Source organism: Cupressus sempervirens, chromosome 4 (genome assembly GCF_028749045.1).
Source record: "Cupressus sempervirens isolate cs-2001-9-10 chromosome 4, ASM2874904v1, whole genome shotgun sequence".
Lineage (NCBI taxonomy): Eukaryota > Viridiplantae > Streptophyta > Pinopsida > Cupressales > Cupressaceae > Cupressus > Cupressus sempervirens.
Window position 1 is genome coordinate 833,848,027 of NC_143121.1, and position 24,947 is coordinate 833,872,973.

A 24,947-nucleotide genomic window follows, 5' to 3' on the forward strand; every position below is an offset into this window, starting at 1 on the left:
TTTTTGAATTGACTTAGGAATTTGAGATGTTTTACTTCCTTTTCCGCCCATTAACTTGAATTTGAGGGAACTCTTGGCATTTGAAGATGAGGCACCATCTTTCCCAATAATCTTCAATTGTGATTTCCTACCGGGAGGACCAAAACTTCCACAATCCAAGCTCATATTAGGATTTACTTTTTTAAGGGCTTTACTTTTCAACTATTTGTTAGTGTTTGCTAGGATAGATTGAAACTTGTCCATGATAGATGTACCTTCTGTTGCCATTGAATAGGAAAAGGGCACTTCTTATCAAAGTTGACTTGATATAATTCCGAATCAAGGCTGTCGCCATCATCTTCGACTTAAAAATCTGAAAGGATTTCCAACATATTAAGATTGATTTTTTGCTGCAAAGTTAATCCGTAGTAATCCATCTTCATGATGTCAAGTTCTGTTCTCATATCAATCCAAATGTCCTCAATGCGATGAACATGAGTATAAGCTCTTTTTATGTGAGAATTCATTTCTCGATAGTCAAAATCAAACCTAGTTTTGAACTATTTCAATACAATCAACTGCAATTCTGCTTCCATATTCTTTGCTTTAGGCACAAACAATTGAATAATTGCCAATAGCCAAAGGCTTAGCTGAGGTAATGCCAAATCTAGGCCTATGTGAAGTATGCTGATCACTCTGCATGTCCATGAGCTGTCTAGCTAGCTCCATCAAGATGATTTGATCTATAGGATACCTAGGTAAGGTATACGACTCTCCCTTGAAATATCCAGCTCTCAAGTATGTGAAATTGGAAAACTGAAGAAAAAAGCAGCCGTACTGGTTCACCTTCTCCCATGTTGCATCAAATACTCTCTTGATGGACAACTGCTTATCAAACAAGCACCTGAACCGTCCAAAGAAGGCATCTTGGACTCTTTTGTAGTGGAACTTAGTATTTGCCAAAGTGATTTGGTCATAGTAGTCTCAAATAGGAACTTAAAGACGATCTCCTTTGGTAGAAAGACCAGAGAAAGATCACATAGCAGCAGCGATGTAGACTAGATAAGAATTCATGTAGAAAGGCGTTGATGTTCCCACAATACATATTTGTTGGCAGAGTGCAGTCCTGATAAGTTTTCCCCAAAATATGTGTTTTTTATTCTCCATAATTTGAAACATAAACTTATACAACCATGACTCAAAATTAGAAGAATCTTTAAGGCCACAATTCCTGTGAAGAAGGACGATGAGATTCTTGTACTCTTGTTTGAAGTTTGACTGATGAAGCATCTTTGGCCATCTAGAAAAATTGCTTTTTTTATTGTCTAACCAGTAAAGGTTGAAGTACTTGTGATAATTACTCTTTTGCTCATTCCAACAAGCCAATGATGATTCTTTAGTCAAATCAGCACATTTTGATTTACGTGGAACTTTGAAGATTTGTTTTATAATCTCAGAATCAAGGCTAATGATAACCTTGCTGTCAGCATCTTTGATAGTCTTCATCTTGGGAGTAAAACACCGTGGACATCCATAAACGAAGTTAGGTTCTATAGCCGCCATAGGAAATGTGGATACCAAATGAATGTTACTTCTCCTAATGCGCTTCATTTCATGACTAGCCGAGGCTTCAATTCTTTGTAGAAAGTCAACCACGTCTACATGACCAATCTTCGTGTCCAATACATTATCCAAAATACATGTGACTGAAGAAGGAGCTGAATGAGTCAATTCTTAATCATATTGATATTTCATTTTGCCTTTGGACTTAGATCGCAAGGACTTATCTTGTGCTTGTGCTGCAACACAAAAATCCCAATAAATAAATAGATCATCAGAAGGAACCTCCATACAAGTGAATTCCGGATCAGCAGTGAAGATTCGAAAATGGATTGGAGACTTTACAAACCAAACAAAGTAACCTCAAAGAGAAAGCATATGCATATGCAATGGAATGGAAAGTGAAATGAAATGAACAGAATATGGAATGACAATGTGAAAATGGAAGATGAAATGAAATGGAATGTGAAGGTGAAACACATGAGAATGCGTGAAAAGTGAAAGTTGCTGATTTCAAAAGTGACTTAGCATTTTCAAGGCTTTATTGTACAGAAAATGTGTATATGTAAATGCAATATGTAATGGGAGGTGGGAGGTTAAATGAGTTGCAAATGCAAGTGAAGGATAAAGTTTACATGTATGTGCGAATGAAGGTCAAGATGTAAATCATGGAATGAGGTGGAAACATGTATTTACTCATGTAAACACAATGCATATGAAGAGATGGAAATGAAAAATGGAGATGAGATAATGAGTTTTATAGTCACTTTCAGTTAAAAGGAGAAGTCAAAATATATGGGAAGTGAAAATGACATATTTTTGACTTCCTAAAATTTAACTGAAAATCAGACCTTTTGAAAGTAGTTACACGTAAAACATTTCGTGTAATTGTGTCGTGCGAATGGAGGCAAAAAGTGAGATGGATGAAAATGGAAGCGAAAAATGGGATTACATGTATGTGTGAATGGCGAATGAGATGGAAAACATGTAATCACATTTCGTTGAGTGAGAGATGAAGTGTCGTGACATGGAAATGGAATGTGAAAGATGACGATGCTTTCGCATGAAATGAAACAAAAACAAGTTTTTTCCTGGGAAAAAACTTGTAACTTCTCCAAGTGGAGAAAAATTGGCAAGCAAGCACAAAGCACAAATTGCAAAAGAAATAACGTACCTTTGGAAAATAACTCAAACATGCGAAGATGTAATGCACTTCAAAGCTCAAATTTGAAATTGGGACTTGGGAAAGAACCAAAAACATGAAAATGAAAGAAAACTTCATATTTAAAGGGAAAATGCACTTTCCATGGCAAAGATCTTCGCAAATGGCAACCATCTAATAATTTCATGCATAAAATTAGCAAAGGTAAGCATGAATTAAATTACAAGAAGGAAGAAGTCTACTTACATGCCAAATATGAAGGAAAAAGATGCTCTTTTGTTTGAAAAATTCTTCAAAAATGGTGAGACCTTTTCCAACCTTGCAAATTCAAATGAGAGAGGGCAGCAAACAAGGAGGATTTGTTGCAAAATGCCAAAACGTGCCCTAAACACTCTCCAACTTCCAACATTTTTGAAGATTTATGCTTATGGGACGTTTTTAGAAAAAAATGTGTTTCACCGTGGATTTCAAAGTAAAACGTTCTGGTGTTTAAACACCAAAATATGAACCAAGATGCAATGTAATCACTGAAAAAGAGAAAATTGATTCATCCCCATACAAAAATGTTGGGCAAAAATAAAGATTTTTGGAGTTTTCCAGAAAAACATGCCCTAGATATGAACTCCCAAAAACGATTTTCAGCACATTAAACTCATCTATGATGCAAACAAAATCATCAGCGAGCAAAAACGCCTTGAGTGCAAATTGTGGAGCAAGAACACATTTTCTTCTCAAAATTGGACTTTTGAATGAACACAACACATTTTAAAATGTCTTTATGCAAAATTGGACCTTTTGAGGTCACTTGCATATTTTAAAGTGTGTCTTCATGCAAAATCACACTTTTTGGAGTGCATTACATATTTTAAAACATGCTTATGGGCAAAATCGGACCTTTTGAGGTCACTTGCATATTTTAAAGTGTGTCTCACCTTTTTGATGCTTAGGCATAAAAACTTGTCTTTTCATGTCATAGCATCAAAAAGGTCCACTTTTGATGTAATGGCATGAAAAGTATCTTCAAAAGTGAGTTTTATATGCAATGGCATGAAAAGTTTCCACTTTTCATAGTTTTTACATGCAATTGCATATAAAATGTCCACTTTTGAAGCCTTTTAGTCATGTAATTCACTTAAAATTATAAAAATGTCACCAAATGGGTCAAAAAACAATATTCATTTATCATATTATTCAATATAATATGTAAACATCATTTTAAAGTGACTTTTAAATAAGTATTTTATTTTAAAACCAAAAATTTAAGATTGAACTATATAATTATATAGTTAGTTTAAGTGAAAGATTTAAAAGTAACTCAACTTAAAATTATAACATGAAGTGCACTATAGTTACTTTAAGTTATAAATTTAAAGTAATTGTAACTTAAAAACATAAGAAAAAGTGAATATAATGTTATATTTTCAAAAAGTGAATGTCAAAATGAAAATATAACATTATATTTTTAATTTGCGTTGTTGCACTTAAAATGTCGACTTTTGAGGCACTAAAATTGGCATAACTGTTGACTGACAACTTTGATTGACCTCTAGGTTAGACCGAATTGAAGCGAAAATCGAAAGGCATGACATGAGCAAAACGAAAGGACTAAAAACAAACAAACGCAAACTCAAAAGCAAAGAATGGACTGTGAAGGCTTGAAAAATTAAGCAAGGGCTCGATAAAAAGAAAAATGAAAAGAACTTGATGAAGACCTTCAATAGAAGAATTTGATATACAAATTGAAATGGATCAATCGATCAACATTAAACAATTGAATATCAAATTCAAGCTTAGAGAAATGCGAAACTAGCTTGAAAAAGTTTCATGTTGTTACAACATTTTTTGGTGACAAATTGCAAGACAACAAGACGTAAGTATGCACCATCACGTAATGTATGACGTATACATTAGATATGTTGTTGGAATATCACACATATATATACATGTGGACATACATGCACAAGTGTAGGTAGGTATAGTATGATATTTTTATATTAAGACATTAGTATGAAATTATTTTTTTCCACCATGGTGATGGTTCTATTATTTTATCGTGAGCCACCATATTTTTATATTCTTCATTTGGCCTTTTATATGGTTCGGTGACCATTTTAATAGTTTTGCCACATAAATTTTTCGATGGATTTTTGGTTGTAACTCCTTGCCTCCTTCATACCTTCTTGCTCGTAACTGGGTATGTAGCTGAGTAAGGCCAAGATCTTATTTTGTGCGATGGTTCATATTGAGTAGCATTCAAAACATTACGACAAAGGTATCACAATTTCATAATGCCTTTATTGAATTTTGTATTTTTTTTTCAAAATTCAATTTGCCTATGAATCTTTCATGCTTCCTCACAGTCACATACAATTTCGATTTTCATTTGTTTTCAAAATTGAATTAGGCATCACCGTGGTGTGACCAATCCACTGAGAAATCTCTTGCGCATATCTTACCATACTGCGTCAGACTTGTTTTTGGATCATACAAGCATAGAAGTGTCTTAAGATGCAATAGAGACTGTTTTCAATAGTTCACTACTCTACGTTGCAACCTTGGTCTTGCTTTCACTAGCAATTTCTTACAGACCGATTGAGCTTTCAAAGAAGCAATATTACAGTTAGGTCATGAAATACTTCCGCTTATTTATGCTCTTTAAAATTGACATAAGAGGCTTGCAAATATTAGCCTGAAATTAAGAAGGCACCATTAGCATAGATAGAGCCTTGATTTGTAATGAATTTGTGTTCATTTGTATAAGATTTGTAAATATGCTCTAGATTGAGCAAAAATTGTGGCAAACCTGTAATACCATCTTCTTTTCAGAATTATTGCTTAACTTGGAGTATGATCCAACTGTGCAAACTTATATAGATGTATTTTCTATGTCCACTCTGAGATAAGAGACACCACTCTTATAAAAAGTCATGAATAAATTAGAAGTATCATGAATCTTTTGATAAACCATAAGCCTAGGTTGGGCAGAATGCATTGGTTGTGATTATACAATTTTTAGAAAATCACCTATAAATTCATCAAGGAAGACCAACATGGTCAAGATGACGCATATTGATAACCATTGTACTACGGGCTATCTTTGCATGATAAGAAAGAACAATCAGTAACAAATAAGCAAGTAAAAAAAGTGTTTTAAATCGAGTTAGCTCATGGTAGTCCATTGTATAGGTCTTGTTGTCAAGTCGAGTAGTGGGTGATGATGTACATAGTACCCACACAAATCCTTGGCCAAGGTAGGTTAGTGGCATGTTTGCTGTTGTGATCACTAGAAGTTAGAGCTGCTAGCAGTTGGTAGATAGGTGAATGGGAGGTCTCCATAGTCTAGCTGGCTATTGAGGCGACACTCTAACACCAGGATGCTCAATAGCTAGACAGTGGTGTGCCAAGCCTAATCCCAGGGTAGGGAGAGCCTTCTTAGTAGAGATTGTGAGGGGATACTTAAGGGTTTTCGGTTGGGAGGTTAAGCCCTTTGCAATCCTCTCTTTTGGATGCCAAGGCTTGCACAACTCAAGGATAAAATCTGCATGCAAGATAGTTATGTTTTAGGTATTTTACTTTTATGTTTCCGCATTCTAATTTATGTATTGTTTAGATGGTTAGTATAGTTAAGTTAGTTTCTCTTTCATTGCATTAAGAATCAGTGAAATGTGTTATTCCTTTTTACTTGAATGTATAAATTGAGATGAAACTATATTTGATGTGTAAATGATACGATGGTCATCATTATTATTGTCCTTCTTGTGATTCTAAAAAAAATGTTATTTTGTTATTTAAATCAATTAAAATAGGATTGGAAAATTGGCTTGTTACAATACTACTGACAACTAAAGGAATTGCTGGGTAAAATGGAAGACCAACCAATAGACAACCTCAAGAAGTGTTGGTTCATGGAGGGGCTGATATATTCCCTCAGGGGAAAAATGAAGATTGTTTCCTCTGCATCATACAAGGATGCGTACAACAGAGCAATGTACCTCCGGAGGGAGAGAAGAACCTTTCGAAAGAAAAAGGACCGATTATTACATGAGAATTCCTTAGGGGGAAGCAAGAATGACGAAAAATCAACAAAAAGGTGCAAGCTCTTTAGAAGTTCATGTACCAAATGATGAAGGTACTTAAAGAAATTAGGGGGAGAAAGAGCAAGAACAAAGGTGAGATATGGTGTATACACTATGTGGAAGGTCATACTAAGGGCAAATGGTTAATGAAAGCCTTTTGCAACATTTTCTAGGTGATGGGAAAATACACCAACGAATGCCCATATAATAGGAAAACAAGTGGTCCACAAGTACTTATCACTCAGGAAGACACCTGTTTTAGTGGGCACCTCTCAGACATAGACACAAACCAATACCAATGTATCATGAGGTGGATACCATAATAACAGATGCGATAGTACAAGCAACAATAACAACAACAATGGTCGACTGGATCCTACATGATGCAAAGGGTTGCCCCATGATTTAGTGTCTAGCTTGTAAGCATGTGGGGTACTTTATTCACGAGTTCTAGAAGGAAGAAACCCCAAACAATCATGCCATTAGTGTGGTCCGGTGACTACAAGCGTGCCAATTGCCCCAAACTTGGAGTCAACTTACTGAACATGGAGAGATGGGGAGAAGACAAAGAGCTAGTGGCAATCACTCGAGCATAGGCCAAGAAGGAGCCTTCTGTTTTGGCCATCCATTGTATTGGAGTCTTCTATATAAACCATACTCTTATCATTTATAAAAAGGAGGGGCTTGGAGAAGTTAATGCCATAATGCTATCAAAGTACTTGTTAATTCATTATTGGTCTCCATGGTGGATTACTTGTGTTGCTTCAGTGTGTTGCCTAGTTTCTTAATTTCCTGACTTAGATAAGATAAGATAAGATAATAATATTAATGTCCACGAAAAACCAACAAGGTTTATGGGACTGAGCATACAAACAGAAGAGCCGGCCAAAGCAAAAGCACGAAAAGCTGACTGAGAAGAAACACAATTCAGAAACAAAACAAGAAAGAAGACAAGGTAAGGACTAAGGGTCCTTCCTTGTCACAAAGAAGTCAATAATAGAAGGGTAAACCCATGGACGATCCATAGTCTTAGACTGCCGTCTAGAACTGCTGTAGGATTGTCGCTGCCTGGAGAGACTGGTGCAATGTCTAATCGCTTTGGAATGAGAATTACGGGAAGGCTTTTTCAAACCCTGTGGAGGAGACAAGGGAGAGAAAAAAGCCGTAATGAGCTGGTCTGAAGTACATCCCTAAGGTATACAAGACTGCAAGGTAATGTCCTCAAAGATGGGTGGCCTCTTGAAGATAAAATGCAAGACACTGCTGATCAATATAACTGAAGAACATCGAAAGAGAAGAATAGTCTCTAAAAAGGCAGTAAAATCTCCCTTTGATCTCATAGTAGAGAGGACATCGAAAAATGAAGTGGATCTCAGTCTCAACCTTTGCCAAAGTACACAATTGACATATTTGACCAGCTCGATCCATATGGTGATCAGTTTGAGCCCGGAGGCATAAAAACCAACCCTGAAAGAGCCTAAAGAAAATCGTAAGGCATGATTCCAGCGCTAATGGAGATAAGCAGGGCGATTAACAATACCATCTTGAATCACAAGAAAATGCTCAGTATAGAATGCCATCCTAGGTCGAAGACCTCCTGGGGGATTACTCAAGGTAGTGGTAATGTATTGTCTATAAATATCCTATCTGACATGCTCGTTCAACTCCTAACGTGAGGGGAGAAGATGAGCAAGAGCATCAATTGAAAATTGATAAGGAGGAAGACGATATATCTCAATACCAATCGAACCCAACAAAGAGGTGGCTTGGGTGTACCAACTACAGGGTCTAGTAGAGGTGTCAAATCGCAATATCTCAATAGAACAATATGCTAGATGAGAGTATCTGTGTTGGTCAACTCCTGACTCCATAAAGCCATGAAGTCGATGAAGAAACCAAATCAAGTAAAAAATGGCGGCAAGTTTGAGAGGATGAGCTCCAAACTCAGCTAAGACAATGCTGTGAGGGGTGAGTCTGTGGCATCTTATGATACGCTGTAACATCAATGTTTGAATCCTCTCAATAGAAGCCCAATCAGAAGCAATAAGAGAAGGCCCCCAAGCCACCGAGCCATAGAGGACTGTCGGACGAACCAAGGAGTTAAAAATGGTCAACTTGGATGAAATATCCTGGAAATGATGCTTGAAGCACTATCTCTCCAACAAAGTCAAGAAACCCATGCCCTTTCTAACTCTGGACTAAATAGCTGGTCTCAAGCTAAAGCGCGGCCTCGAGAACTTCATACCGAGATACATATAAGAGGAAGTAATCTCAACCTCCTGACCCTAAAAGAAGAAATGAAGATGAGAGGTCTTTAAATAGTTAACGACCATAACCCAAGTCTTAGACAAATTGACCACAAGTTGTCACTGATTACAAAAAGAAGCTAGACTATCAAGGAGTCTCTGCAAGTTGTCGGGAGAAGAGGCCAAGAGAACCACATCATCAGCAAAAAGGAGAATGGAGATCAAACCTTGATGTAAATAGCACCCATTGCCCGATTGAGAGGAGTTCACAAGGAAATCCTTCAACTCATCAATATACAAGCCAAATATTGTAGGAGAAAGAGGACAGCCCTACTTCACTCCAATGGTACTCAGAATCGAAACAGAAAAACCCTCTGGAGTCTTGAGCCTACGGGTTACCTTCTCATAAAGCCTCATAATAGTAATCTGTAACATATCTAAGATCCTACTTCTCCTAATCTTAATGATGGTAGTGGTCATCCTTAACTCTCCTATTATTTGTCCTAGTCCTCTAGGATCTCATGTATGAACTTTGAGGAAGACTCCCAACCCGTTGACCTTGTGGGACCACTGATTCATATTAATATTGTAGTTTTTGTCTTGCCCGCAGTATATTCTAGATGAAGGATGGATCCCCTTGATATTTCCCTCACCTTGAACTTGTACTTGTTGAGGTAGGAGCATCTTGGGGCATGACGATCTTGTTGGTTATCGAAATTGTTGATTATAAACCTACGAGCCTTGCCTGCTCGATGTTGGGTATCTAATCGATTTTGGCCAACTTGACAGGATCAATCGAATTGATTCAAATCCTCTGCGTTTTTGGCTCCGCTAGACCAAGGCCTGTTCACCCGAATCTTGGATAGCAAAACTGGGATCCAAGATGATTTATAACGGATTATAACACAAAATAAAATTCCTCAAGTGGCAAGTATTCAAGGAAATCTTCTGGATTGTAATTAATAATTATTATTCTTTGAACTTTGATTACTTTATTAGAATTGTGCATTGCTGAAAAGAAAATTTTAAAACGAATTATTAAGACAAACAAAATCAAACCCTTAAAGGAAAGAGGCTAAATAATTGCCAGCATATGAATTGAAATTTATGAGTAAATTCGTGATCAATGCCAAATTTTAATTGGGTAATAGAGTCAAATATACATTTCTTACATACAACTTTATGATACTGGTGATATCATATTTGTAAATAATTCAATTATTACGATGCCTCAAATTGTTACACTTTTGCATATTCAGATTAGTCTATTATGCTTTAACCCTTATATGGACACAATAGATACAAATAAAGAAAATGATTATATTTTGCAATATTTGTATTTATCAAATCTAAATAGTGATGAACAATTCAATGTACCTATCGAAATAATAAATTATAAAAAAATAAACAACAAAAATCACAAAGGATGAGTCATATATACTTCAACTCTAAAACAAAATGAAAATTGTACAAATTATATTGTTGGAAAATTGGTACTGAAGACACTCTGATTTCCAATGCTCTGTTCAATACCACTTTGATCCTGTACAATGTCTGGAAATTATACTCAAAAAATTTGAATCTCACTTGCTTGGTTCAAATCCCATACTCTTCCTCAAAAGAACTCAACAATATCTGTGCTCTTTTAAAAATGCATAACCTCATTTAGAACAAAATGCGAATGGTATCCCTGTTTGATTTTTACATCACATATTTATAAATATTCTAAGGGCATCGGTTGCTTAACCAAACATCGTGCCTTTTCATAATAAAAACCAACTAGTGTTTATATAGTTTAATCAAAAACCAAGAGCAACCACCGGTTTGCTCATATGTCTTATATATCTTACGCGGTAGATGTTTATAACTCCTGCGTTTGCTGTGCTTGCATGTAACTCCACCTTTTCTCCATATGCATCCACAGTTAGACATCCGCAAGTGAAAACCCGTCCATATCATCTTCAGGTCTTTTGCCAATCTCCCACTTCCGCATATCACTGGCTCAATCCTGACATGGCTCCTTTCACTTTGTCGTGTAAGAAGAAGGTCTTATCCTCCTTCGTTACATATTACTCAAGCTCTCGACCTTCCTATCATTTGCGTATGTGCTCCTCGTGATCTCTTTTTCCTGTGTTGTCGTGAACCGATACATCCCATGTCACCACAGGTTTCACACGACTCCCTGTTTCCGCTCACACCAACATCATCTCCAGGTGTCAGAATAGTCAAGTGCGCTCAGCTTATCCTTCTCTTTTCCGTGAACGTCATGAGCCTGCAATAACAAAGAGTATTATTAGATATCTATTTCCGCAATATTGGTTATTCACTCTAACAAATACTTGAAATGATAGCACTCTGCCCTCAAAGAGTGCCATCCACATAAGCCTTCCTAATAGATATCAACTTCTCAGCCATCTCTACTAACTGCGGGAAATAAGATCAAGTTTCCTTATCCTTCAATGCCCAGCGTATCAAAATCATCAAATAATCTGAAGTGTATTTAGGTCTCCATTCGATGATGATTCTTCCTCCTTCATTCCCTGTACCGTGTAGACATATGGTGATATTCAGACAAGAGTTTGCAGAGTTACAATAATAATTTTTATGGGACTGCCTTTCAATTCATGTCTATATATTTTCCTCTGCAGATATGCTAGTTTTTCAACTTTTAACTTTATAATCAAAGACCTTGAGAATGGCATTTGATGTTTGTGTTTCTTTATTGGACTGATTGTTTTGTATATCTCCCATGGTCATCATCTTCAGTCCACCTGTTATGCATGAAATAACACAAGCAGTCACATAGGACTGTGGCCATACGACTGCCACTGCACTGCTTTCTGACAACTCCATATGTAGTATAGAAAAGCAATCATTTCAAATTCTGACTTCCTGGTTCAGCCTCTGTCGCAAATAATTTCTTGCTTGTATATAGTTGAGGGGTGTTCTTATGCTCATGTTTATAATGTTTGGAAGTTGATCTAACTTCAGAAGAGAATCTCCACTTCATTGTTTTAATTTCCCAGGACCATAGCGTTTTGCTGCCTTCGTCCAACACCCCTCAAAATACGTCAGAACATCATATGCTGTAGGCTCTCTTTGGTCCACCAAATTCTATACCCCCATAAAGGTTAGGGTATGATTCAGTTTGCAAATTTTGAAATATATGGTGCTCTGGAATATCATGATATAAATTACAGTGATCAAGTCCTCCAAGGAAAGCTGTAACCCTTCATTATACAGATTGAATGTATTGCTTTTACTTGATCTTATGAGCACGATGCATATATAATAGCTGAGAGATCATGCTGGCTGAAATCATAACTGTTATCCATGCTCGATGATTTCTGACTTCATATGCTTTCTTTACCTGCATACTTAAGATCCATGCTTATGTTCATATCGACTTGATGGCAAGACACATCAATGTTAAATGTTTCACTGCTTATTTTTGTCCTCTGGCTATTCCTTCTCTGTGCTGCAATTATTATGTTCCAAAAAAGTGTTAAGCTTTCCCTTAAAGATCTTATCATCGTTTGTCCCTCAACTTCACAATGAGAAATCGATGCCTCAGATTCTCTCCCAACTACATGTGATACATAAAGCATCAAGTACTGCAGTCATCCCAGACAATCCACTATGGCATTCTCCTTATCATGACTTATAGTATCTTGAAGTATATTGGTTGAATATAAGTAATGGGTAAGATCTGAAAGTTATCCTCTTGACATGGTGCTTGGGACCTTAAATTTTGGAAAATTTAGTGTTCTATCAGATCTTGCATTAACCAAAAATATTTGTTTTCAGTTTGTTTTTGTTTAGTCAGTTTTTGTGTTTCCTTCAATGTTCCTTTGAGTTGGCTTGTTGGCTCATGTGAACCTTGTTGCATGTTCTTGGCATCATGTTTGATCTTTGTCTGGGTTTGTACCAATCTGATTCTTTACGGTGGAGCTCTCTTGGATTCTTACTTGGACCTATTTGTTCTTCACATTTGTTGCCTAGTTGGAGTTTTTGGATTTTGCGAACCATTTCCTTGGTTTGTGATTCTATTTGGCTGATTGTTTGATGTTTCTAAGCTCTTGACTAACCTACCTATTGGTGCACGCTCCATCAGATCGTAATGGAGGAATTCTTTATGATTTAGGTCCTGATCTATATTTTGTATTATGTTTTTGTCAGCTTGGAGAATGTGATATTTCTTGGCCGACCTAGATGCATTGCGAGCATCTATGAATTGATGTATTTGATCTATGTTTAGTAGTTTTTAGATATATAACCTCTTGAAGGTTCAAATTGAAGGATAGTCTATATTTTCATCTGTAATTAAGCCTAAATGCTTGGAGTGTAAGTCTGCATGTTGCTGATTAATTGTACTTGAATTTCATGAATTTGTAATAAAGCGAACATTTGATCTTGCATTCTCTCAACTCCTCATTGTGTTTGTTGTTGTCTCTATTGTGTAACTCTTGCTGCACGATTTGGACTGTATTCATTGAGGATTCTCCTATTGTGGATGCATCACTCGTGATGGAGACCAAACCTGAACCTTTGTTGGTACTTGTACTTGTGCCAGAACTTGTACTTGGGGAACGTGTGCTTGTTTGTAGGCACTTGTTGTCGCCTCAGTGGCCTAGGTGGCAACACCTTGTGCTAAATCAACACTCATCTCAATTCACCACCTCCTTGTCCCCCATCATCTCAACGGCTACTCACTCAGTCTCTTTCAATATCCTCCTCTGCTTCATTGCTCCTCTTGCGCCTCCTACTAGGTGGAGTTGGTATCTTATTCTCCTCAAATATAACTAATGTTTGCTTGTTATCCTAGGAGATGAATGTGCTACAAACCACTCCACAAACTCAGGCAACATCACTACATTCACCACATCTATATGCAGTTCCTATGGTATTCATACAAGAATGAAGCCAGATGATAGATTTACAATAAATTTTCATATATTTCTATGATAATCTATATTTGACTATAATATTGCATTGCATTTCATTTCATTTGATAATATTTAATCCAAATCATTTAAACTTTGTGTTTGTGTGAACTCTGCAAGAGCCACCTCATAAGACAATGACAACCTCACCATCACCACCTTTTTGTGTCCTTGCAAGATGGAATTTCTCATTGTCTTGTTGACCACACCTCAAATTTCACTGTTAGTTCTTATTCTTCGACCAATGATCCACTATTTTTGTTTGGATCTGCTTTATGTTTACCATACAGGTAAAGAAATCAATGCATACAGACAATGGAATAGAATAGCAGAATAATATTCGCAATCGTAGATGATGATTTACAATGATCCCAAACAGAATATAAATACTACTGCCGAACTTTCCTGAAGGAGTCCGTCGGCCACAAATACTCTATCCGCTACAAACTATTTACCGTCGGCTACAAAATAAAACACCGACGACAGTCAATCCGTCGGCTACAGAAACACTGCCGGACTCATCTAGTCGGCTAACACCATCCCCCCCCAAAAAAAAGTCGTCTCCTGACGACTAACAAAATTAGGAGACAACATACAGACAACAGAAGAAATACTAGAGAGAAAGGGGCGTCCCAGAAGTGTGCTGCTAGCGACGTAACTCATACACTTGCTCTGTCCTGATGCGGAGATCTGTCTAAATCTGAGAATTAACCTCGACGGCCTCCTTTAGAAGAAGTGCCGCATCCATAGCCTGCCTCCTAGCTAACTGCATCTCGTGCTCAGCCGCATCCTTATCTCAAACCGTTGCCTCTGTACCTTGCCTAGCCACATCTCTCTCCTGTACTGCTGCTGCCCTATTTGCTAGTAGTGCTTCCCGCTCTGTGGCCCATGCTGCTTGCTGGTCAGCCAAGTCGGCAGCTAGCTTCTGTCTAGCCTCACTCTCGGCTGCCAATGATCTCTCTGCTGCAACCCTGTCCGCCTCCGCACGTCGACGACCATAGTAAACATCCTTGTACAATCCCACAATCTCATGTGCCAGCTTCATCATAGGGGTGTCACTGGGTCCCAACTCCGGCTCAGTGGCCCAATTTGCCAACATCTCAGCTGTCTCTGTTGTCGGCCAACCCCTGTCTACAAAGCAAGTTTGAAATCGCCGAGGACAAATCCCGCGGATATATGCTTTGATCAATTGCCACTACCTCCGCCGAGTCAAGGCCTGAATTGCCACATCATGTCCCTTCTTCAATGCAGACTTCAGAGTCCTGAGGTAATCCCAGCACCTGTCCTCATCCGACCCATAGTCCTCCTTGGCGAAGTCCTCCAATGACCATTCCGCATCACTGTTCTCCTCCTCATTAGCGGGAGCCATGCCCACATCCGATGCCGCCTTCTCTGTTGCTGGCGCAACCATAGCATGTGGCATTCCATCCTCCTTAAGCTGAGGCTCTGGTACTGCTGGTGATGTTCCTGAACGCCTAGGAGACTGAATGGACGGACCTCGCTTGGCAGGAGGGAGTCGGAACTGCTGCCTCAAAAACTCACTAGCTCTATCCATCACCTCCGGTTGGTCAGATTGCGCGAGCTCCATGTTCTCCTCCAGTATTGGCTGAGTTGACTTGGCCTCTGCTAAAAAAGATGATGAAATGGTGACCACTGCATCACAATCAATGACCTCCAACCGAACTTGCGGCTCAGACTCTGGTGGTGGCAACTGTGCTCTCAGTGGGATTGCGACGGTGACATCTGCTGGTACAACTGGAATCACCTCTGCTACAGCTGTCGGCAATAACTCGGCAACTGTCCGTGGGACGACATCTATCGTTGCCTGTGGGACCATCTCCGTCATTGTCCGTGGGACATCTGCCTCCGCTGGAGGAGTCATAAGGACTGGGGCATGGCGCTGACCAAACGCCGGAATGACTGTCGGAAAGGTAGTCAAGTGCGCCGAAGTTGACAACTAAGGAGGGGTAAAGAATGTGGGCCCACTACCCGTTGCCTCACCATCAACTTTCGTCGATGTGCTCACCTCTTCTTCCACGGACTCAGCCCCGTCACTCATCGAAGTGCCATCCCGTCCACTATCTGTGTCTCCGGAAGCAGCCAATCTGCGGAGTACTTTCTTGTGACCTGCTGCTGATCCTCCTGTATCCAAGTGTCGCCAGTAGAATATGGGAGGCTCCCCGTCTGCCAACTTGCCCCTTGGAGGAGCCTCAAAACCATCTAGTGGGATCTGGCTAGCAGTAGCCTCCAGAAACAGCCCGATGGCATGGTGCAGCATAAAAAATGTTCGATGCTGAAGCGTCATGAATTCCTCCATCCCGTCGGCAAGCACTGAGGCCCAATCATATACCACTTCCTGCATGATACCATTCATAAACACAATCTGCGGTAATGCTATATCCGAAGCTCGGGTGGCGTCTGTCAACCTGCTCTTGATAACGTCCATGATACACTGCGAATGACCCTCCCGAATAAAGTTCCTGCAAAGCCCTCTACCCTTTGTCCCCTGAACCGCTGTCTCCCTCTCCACGAGTGTAAGGTCCCTGCACACTAGATCTATCCAATGCTCCTTCTGTTCTCGTGACAATTTATGATTCTTGATTTCCACTTTCCTCCCATCGGGCCCAGGGATGCCGAAAACCCTAGTGAAATCCCTAGGTTTAAAAGACACTGTCATCTGATGCTGCTTGTACAGGAATGTACTCGTTCTGCTCCGGGCGCTATATGTCTTTATCATAGTGCGTAATACTGATTCAAACAACCGGATGGAAAAGATGGGAAGCTGAATGGCCCAATGCACCTGTGCCTGCATCAAAATCTGTTTAATCTGGTCTGCCTCCGGGGTCTCCTGCCATCACTTCTGGCATTCGCTCCCACTAAGATTCTCAAACTGGACGGTGAGATAAGTGAGTTCCTCCTTGGTCTTCTGTTTCTTGCTACTGGAACCGGAAGGGCCTGCAACTCGAATCCCCGATGCCAAAACTCTTGAATTCTTCTCCATATTTGCTGCCAATTGACTCTTCCACGGCTTCCGCTTGCCCACTGACTCCATGCAAAATGGTATCGTCTTCCCTATATAGTCCCTCCTTACGCTCTGTGGCAGGCAATGGAAACGGTCGGTAAATCCGCGGAAAAGAATTGTCTGCCCAGTCCCCTTTGGGGGAGAAAAGTATCGGTGCAAACTCGTCTAAATACAGAGGACCAACCTGACCAAGAAACTCTTCAATAATGATGATTATGAAACTGCTGCCGTCTGATCATTCATAGTTTGTGCTCCTGTATTATAGATGTTTTCTCTGATATGAAAAATCCTTGCACCAACGGTGGCTATGGCAACCTACCGTGCTCTAAGTTGAGCGTCATTCACACAGGAATATATCGAATACCAATTATCGATTCTTCACTTGCCTTGGAGAGCCGATTGGCTTGTAAATATGTGTATCAACTGCGAAATGCTGTATGGCTGTCGCTGTGATTCACGTTGCAATTACAGGCTTACACAATGTCCGTGCGGCCTCACTGTATGTGATAATAACAGGCAACGTCTCCCTCTGCAGATTGTTGCAGTCTCCTAAGAGTCTTGCTCTCCTCCACAGACGCTGGCCATGCGTTTTGTGTTCTTGCGGAAGAAATCTTAACAGCAAAGGTCTTTTTGTTTTATGCCCGCGGTCTTTTCCCTTTTACGTGCGGAGACTGCCCGCGGAGTTCTTCTGGCGGAGGAGATTTTAAATTTTTTTTAGAGCAGAATGTTTTTAAGTCCGTGGGGCTTTCCTTGGTAGAGGACTTAATAAGTTTTATGCCCGCAGACAGGCTGCCTGCAGGGCTTTTATCAACCCGCGGACAGGCCATTCCTTTTCACGCCCGCGAACAGGCTGTTGCCTGCGGGGCTTTTCAGTCCGCGAGGCCCTCGTTTTTTTTTTTTTGGTTTTTTTATTATTGTTTATTATTTTTTATTTTATTTATTTATTTATTTTTCAAATTTTATTTTTTTATTTTTTTATTTTTCTAAAAAAATCAAATAACAGAGGTACCTCCAGATGACGATGACGGAGGATTCAACGACGGCGAGAACTTTCCTGGGTGATATAGTTTCAACTTAGATCCGTTAACTGACTAAGCCATCTCTTGTCCGTCCAAGGTCGCCAATTTGATTGCTCCAGTGTCGCCAATCTCTCGGATCTGATATGGTCCAACCTATCGCACCTTGAATTTTCCCGGCTTGATTTCATTACAGCCATCATACTTAAATACTAACTGTCCCGGTTGGAATCTGCTACATTTCAGATGCTTATCATGCCAGAGCTTGTGTCTATTCTGTGCCACTTCCATCGCCCACTGTGCCAACAACCGTTTCTCCTCCAGCTTATTCAAATTATTCAACCGCTCTTGTAAGCTTCCGTCGTCATCCAATTTGTTTTCCAACGCTATTTGGAGACTCGGAATCATGAATTCCGCTGGGACCACTGCTTCCTGTCCAAACATTAACTGGAATGGTGTGTGCCCTGTTTTCACCTTGTACGCCGTGCGGTAAGCCCACAGGGCAGCGGGTAGATCTGATATGGTCCAACCTATCGCACCTTGAATTTTCCCGGCTTGATTTCATTACAGCCATCATACTTAAATACTAACTGTCCCGGCTGGAATTTGCTACATTTCAGATGCTTATCATGCCAGAGCTTGCATCTATTCTGTGCCACTTCCATCGCCCACTGTGCCAACAACCGTTTCTCCTCCAGCTTATTCAAATTATTCAACCGCTCTTGTAAGCTTCCGTCGTCATCCAATTTGTTTTCCAACGCTATTTGGAGACTCGGAATCATGAATTCCGTTGGGACCACTGCTTCCTGTCCAAACATTAACTGGAATGGTGTGTGCCCTGTCGTCACCTTGTATGCCGTGCGGTAAGCCCACAGGGCAGCGGGTAAGTTTTCCTCCCAATTAGCACCTTCCACCGCCTAGGATTTGTAGATGGATACTAGAATTTTATTGGTGGCCTTTGCCTGTCCGTTCGCTCTTGGATAGTACGGACTCGACAGTGAATGATAAATCTTAAACTGAGTGGTGAGCAGTCGAATAACATGATTAACAAAATGACCTCCCCTATCACTTGTTAATTGTAACGGGATTCCATACTTGGTAATGATCTGTTCATAAATAAATTTCGCAGTTCTGACAGCCGAGTTATCTGGTAACGCACGTGCCTCCACCCACTTGGTGAAGTAATCAGTTGCAACAATGATGTACCGGCACCATCGAGTCTTGCTCACCCTCAGTGGTCCAATGAAATCTAGTCCCCATCTCTCAAAAAGTTCCTGCGCATGAGAGGGTTGAAGTGGCATGAAATCTCTCTTCAGCGGCTTCCCAGCCCGTTGGCAAGTGTCACATCTGACGACCCATTCCCGTGCATCATTGTACACCGTCGGCCACCAGAGTCTTGCGAGTAATATCTTCCATGCAGTGGTGTCGGGCCCCATATGTCCTCCTGCGGGACCCTCATGTGCTTCTTTTAAAACCTGAGGTATCTCCTCTTCCAACACACACCGTCAAAGAATATGATCCGGCCCCATTTTATAGAGCAATCCATTGATCAATTGAAACATACAACTCCTGATTATCAACTTGCGCCTATCATTTGGTGACATCCCCATGGGAAACTATCTTGTTGACAGGTACTCACCAACACTCTTGTACCATTCCGACAGTACCCCAATCTGAAACAACTGTGCGTCAGGGAAGTCGTCATTCACACCCTCCGCTGGTTCCCCTGTTTTGATCCGCGACAGGTGGTCGGCACTGACATGTTTCTTTCCTGGCCGGACAATGATTTTGAAAGTGAACTCCTACAACAGTAGTAGCCATCTGCTGATCCTCCCTTGGATGATGGGTTTATTAATCATGTACAACAGGGCCTGGTGATCAACATAAAACACAAACGGTGTAGCAAGCAAATAATGACGGAATTTTTGCATAGCATAAACCATTCCCAACGCTTCTCTTTCAGTCGTGCTGTAGTTTTGCTCGGCCTTTGAGAGCAACCGACTGGCAAAGTATATTGGATGATCCAGTCCGTGATTACCAGTCTGTGCCAGGGTCGTGCCGATCGCATAGTTGGAGGCATCCACATGAACATGAAACTCCTTATTCCAGTCCGGATATGCTAGGATGGGTGCCGTAGCCAGTCGTACCTTTAGCCCTTCAAATGCTTCGTCCTGCTCTTTATCCCATCTAAATGATTCTTCCTTGCAGGTTAGCTTATCTAACGGTTGGGACACCTTGGCAAAATTTTTAATAAATCTCCTGTAATAACCTATATGCCCGAGAAAAGACTACCTCCGTCACATTAGTAGATGGCTGCATTTCAAGAATGACTCTCACCTTGTCGAGATCCGTCTTTAACCCTTCCTTACAGACAATGTGTCCGAGCAGTCTTCCATGCGGAACCATGAATCTGCACTTCTTGGGATTCAACGTTAGCCAGGCTCTGCGACATCTCTCCATACATTTACCAAGTGCTGCCAGGTGTCCGTCCTCCGTGCTAAATATTGACCAATCATCCAAGACGGCTTTGAAGTTTCCCACAGACATCCTGTCGAAGATATGCAGTATAATCCGCTGGAATGTGGCCGGTGCATTACACAACCCAATTGGCATCTGGTTGTATGCGTAGACCCCATCTTCGACGACAAACGTCGTCTTCAACTTATCCTCCTCCGCTATAGAAATTTGATTGTATCCGGAGAACCCGTCCATAAAAGAGTAGATTTCATGTCCCACGACCTCCTCCAGAATGCTATCTGTGAATGGAATTGGAAATGGATCCTTGATTGTGACTGCATTCAGGCATTTGAAATCGACGCATATCCGGATCTGAGTAGTATCCTTCTTCAATGAGATGACTATCGGTGACACCCATTCGCTGGTCTGTACCTTGAAGATAATGCTAGTTTCAGCATTCGGTTGATTTCCTCCGTAACCCGTGCTGCATAATTTTTCTTCATCCTGTAGGGTCGCTTCCGTACAAGTACAGCTCCATCCACCAGCGGGATGTGGTGCACACATAATTCCGGCGGCACTCCCTTGAGGTCCTTGTATGTCCATGCAAACACATCCTTGTAGTCCATAAATATCTTGAATGCCGCGACCTTGAGTACAGGATCCCAATTATCTTCGACTAGTATGTTCTTCGATTCTGCCTCGTCCCCCAAATTCATCGTTTGCAGCGTAGCTTCATTATACTTGATTGTCTCCCCTTCACTGAATGCATGGGCGGGCGTAACATCCAACGGTGCCTCCCCCTCCTTTACTTCACTAAACTCCTTTGGATATTTGTTCTCCATTGACAGGACATTGCAGCTATGAAATAATTCATAGTCCTCCATTTGCCAGTGGTAGAGACCGTTGACGGAATCCAAGTCCTCATCCGTTGTTCCTCCGTCCAATTGGAGAACGCCCTCCTGATTGAGTTCCATCCGCTGCCTGCCTTCGTCCTCCTCTCCCTCAGAATCTGACGATAGGGCCTCTTCCCCTACCATTTGGGTATGCAGATCAATGACGAATCAGCGGCCTTTGCTTTCCAGTGATAAGGTGTTCTTCCAGTCGTGTCGAGCTCTTGCTTCGATAAGCCACCCGCGACCGAGGATGGCGTCATAGCCTTTCCTCTTCAATGGAATCACCACGAAATCCATTAGGAACGGCTGAGTGCCAATGGTTACCGGCTGTGCCATGAGGATTCCCAGTGGTTTAATGCCATGCTGATCGGCGGTCAGCAGCTGAAATCTCAGAGGCCACAATGTCGGCTATCCAAGTTTCCTCCAGTTGTCTTCTGGTAATACATTTATGCCGGACCCTTCGTCAGCGATGGTGTTTGTGAGAACATGTCCAAGTATCCCCATCTCAACGACTGCAGGGTGCCGTCCGGATGTCAGTGCTAGCAACATTTGATCTTCTCCTCCAACAGCAATTTCCTTTTCCTTCCCTCGACTTGGTTCTCCTGGTGACTTCTCCTTCCCTTTACTTGATTCTCCTGCAATATTTGAAAGAGCAGATCGAAGTTGAGGCATGGTGAGAAGCAAATCATTTACCTTTACTTGCACCTCCATTTGCAAAATTTGCCGTACTATGTTTTGTTTTGCGGAATTCCTCGCTGAAGTGCCGGCACTGTCTAGAGGTGTTACTGCTTGGGATACTTTTCCAACCTCTGCCTGTGCTTCCGCAAATTTCCTCTTTTCTTTGACGGGGTCTGGGTATTGTTTTGCTTGTTGCCGTGTAATCCCTAGAACTTCTTCCTCATCCGGCCCGACAGTGATCAAGTTCACTCCGGATTTTGGACACTTTGAGTTGTCATGATCGTCGGGTCCGCACCATTGGCACAACAGTTGAGGTGTATTTGCTGTTGGACATTCCCGTGCAAAATGCCCCCACAAGTTACATGCGCGACACTGAATAATTGGCCGTCCGTTTGCATCATACTGGATCCGGCTTCTGCTCGTATTGGTATTGTTATTGTTGTTATTTTGTCCACGCCGATTATTCCTATATCCTCCAGATGTAGCGCTAGCGGCATTCGTGTTTTTGCTACTACCCGACGGGGAAGCCTCCTGTGTGAGAAGCACCTGCGGAGATCCTCTTGTTTTCATGTTAAAGGGGCAGTCTTTTGTCGAATGGCCCATGATCTGACAAATGTCACAGAATTGGTTCTTCGGGCACGATCCTTTAGTATGACCGTTGGTCTTACATTCTGTGCACCACAGTTCACTACCTTTTGGCTCCTTTTGCATATTTTTAAACTCCTTCATCATTCGAACCATATCCTTCTGTTAAAAATGAACCTTTTTGCTACTACCTTTGTCGTCGCTGCTATCATCTCCGGAAGATTTGTCGTCATCAGAGTCAGAGGAGCTAGTTTTCTTCTTCTTTGTCTTCTGTGTGCTTTCAAGGTCCAGTGCTCTGTTATAAGCGTCCACATATGACAATGGTGGCACAATTTTCATTTTCCTCTGCAACTGCGAGTGTAGGCTGTCCACAAACCATCTTTTCTGCAATCCGTCCGCCGGCTTGCTTTCCATTTTGTTTATTAAGTCTTTTAATCTCCTGGCGTAGATGCGGACAATTTCGTGCTTCCCCTGTTTTGTATTGAAAATCTCTGTTACGATTTCATTATCGTCCCGCAAGAGTTTAAATTCCGCCAGGAACTCCTTTTTAATCTTATCCCAGGTATCTAGCTTTTGCGGATCCGTATCCGAAAACCAATCAATCGCAACACCCCGTAGGGTTGTCGGAAATTGCCTGACCCATTCGTCGGCATCTGTGATTCCATTTGCTTGCCAGATCGTCTCACATGTCTTACAATGTCGGATGGGGTCGGCTGTACCATCGCCTTCAAATTTCGGCAGCTTTTCTTTGTGTCCCGCCATCACAACGCTGGAGGTCTTCACTCCTGCACCGGCGGTCTGCACTCCCACACTAGCGGTCTGCACTCCCACACCGGCGGTCTGAACTCCTGTACCGGCGGTCTGCACTCCCGCACCGGAGGTGTCGACAGCTACGAACCTTGGTGAAGGAGAAGGATCCTCTGAAATTGTTTCCCGCGGAAGTCTATCCTGGACGAAGAGGTCACTACACGCTCGTGCTCCGTAGGCACTGCGAGCCGTGCAAGTTGATGCTCTTCCGTCTGAGTTTTCCTCCCTCGGCGAACACAAGTTCAAGAACTCCTCCCGTGCTTCTTCCACCAATTCCACCCGCTGCCGAGTCTCCTCTAGCAATTCTTCCGCACTCCGGTGTCCGTCGGCAATCTTCTGAAATCTCCGTCGGCGTTCAGCTTGCTGTGCTAGAATTAGATTCTCTTGCGCAGTACGGATTCCATCTTTTCCCTTTGCCTTATTTCGATCCTTGTTAAGCTGATTTGGCATTAATCTTCATTCCTCCCACCTTCTAGATTCATAAGGCAACGACGTCAAATGTTTACTGTATAGGTAAAGAAATCAACGCATACAGACAATGGAATAGAATAGCAGAATAATATTCGCAATTGTAGATGATGATTTACAATGATCCCAAATGGGATATAAATACTACTGCTAAACTTTCCTGAAGGAGTCCGTCGGCCACAAATACTCTATCCGCTACAAACTATTTACCGTAGGCTACAAAATAAAACACTGACGACAGTCAATCCGTCGGCTACAGAAACACCGCCGGACTCATCCAGTCAGCTAACACTTTATTTGGTTTTCTGCCCATCTTTGAACTATTTTGTTCCCGTTTTCTATTAACTTGCTGCTGTTATTAAATAGTAATTTTTATTTGTGTTCATTTCAATTCAGCAACATTTTAATTTTGTTTCTTAGTCTCTGCATTTAACTGAAAATACAAGCATTCATTAGCTCTGTAAGATCTCTGTCTATAGTAGATAGAGAATTTTAAACCAGGTGTAGTTTGTTTGCCCCCTAGCTTGAGAGCAAAAAGAAAAATTTATCTTTTAGGTTTTTTGTATTGCATTTTTGAATTTCTTAGGTTTTAGGTTCTATAAATTGCAGTCCTAGGAAATATGTTGTTTACTTTACTCGTTTGAGAGGGGATCTTTCCCTCATAATTTATAGAATAGCTATACCGTATAAGCAGTTCCACCATGTCACACTAAAAGGTGCAACTTAAGATGCTAGCAAAAATTTCAAGATTTCTTTTTCTCCAAGTTCTTGGCCCCTCCTATGCAAGAATAACCATTTAGACTGGTCTTAAAAGACTTTTTTCATCCTATTGTTGCATCAATGGAATTTCCTGATTGCCACCTTCATTAGCTTCACTTTCTTGGTAAAAGAACAATGTATTCTCAGGTTTTAGCTGTGTTTTTTGTCATTCAATCCATTTATTAATAAAGATCACCTGAAAAGTTGCAATGCAATAATTGATAAAAAATGCCTTTCAGGTGCCACCTTTAATAGTAGCTGCAGCAAGTTGTTGAATCAAATATATAATTTTATTA

The 24,947-nt window shown here is 40.9% G+C and overlaps 1 protein-coding gene across 5 annotated transcripts in view; it reads left to right on the forward strand.

Moving 5' to 3' along the window:
* The window catches only part of LOC149563971 (transducin family protein / WD-40 repeat family protein), a 221,185-nt gene that overhangs the window by 114,777 nt on the left and 81,461 nt on the right, over positions 1-24,947 (forward strand). The gene's annotated exons all lie outside the window — the stretch shown is intronic.